At 52.1% G+C, this 511-nt stretch overlaps 1 protein-coding gene across 1 annotated transcript in view; it reads left to right on the top strand.

Moving 5' to 3' along the window:
• The window catches only part of TACR1 (tachykinin receptor 1), a 13,611-nt gene that overhangs the window by 1,561 nt on the left and 11,539 nt on the right, over positions 1 to 511 (top strand). The window lies entirely within an intron of this gene.

The raw sequence follows: 511 nt of genomic DNA, 5'->3' as shown, positions 1-511 counted from the left end.
TGTTCCCGGGGAATCAAGGGGATTTTGGCAGGGGATCCGTGGCGGGGAGGACGCTTTTCCTGCCCATATTCCCTGCGGGAAGCAGCGCCGGGGTTGGATGAGGCTCCCCGGGCGTTCAAAACAGCGCCGGGGTCGGTTTTGTCACCAAATCCTCTCCCTAAAATCCCCGGGAGCGAGCGCAGGGAATTGAGGTGATAATTAATAAAAACCGGGATATTTCCAGCTCCTCTCCCATGGCGGTGCTGGCGCTGCTCCAGGAGGATCTTTGTGATCAGATGGAAAAGCCCTTTCAGGCTGGGATTAATTCTAGGGATTATTTTTGGGGTTAATAATTGAATTTACAGCCTTTGATCCACCCCGAAATAACCAGGAAGGCAAATCCAGGGAAGCTGGAGTAAAACAGGAAAATCTGGAAGGCTGGGGCTGGATTTTTGGGGGGAGATTGGCATTCCCAAAAATTCTTCCTGCACCTGCAAACCCTGAAGAGAGGCTCGGCTTTCCCAAAAAAATC

This window comes from Corvus brachyrhynchos, unplaced genomic scaffold (assembly GCF_000691975.1).
Source record: "Corvus brachyrhynchos isolate BGI_N302 unplaced genomic scaffold, ASM69197v1 scaffold119, whole genome shotgun sequence".
Lineage (NCBI taxonomy): Eukaryota > Metazoa > Chordata > Aves > Passeriformes > Corvidae > Corvus > Corvus brachyrhynchos.
The sequence above is the reverse complement of the archived record's forward strand: the minus strand, read 5'-3'. Positions and strand labels throughout refer to the sequence as shown.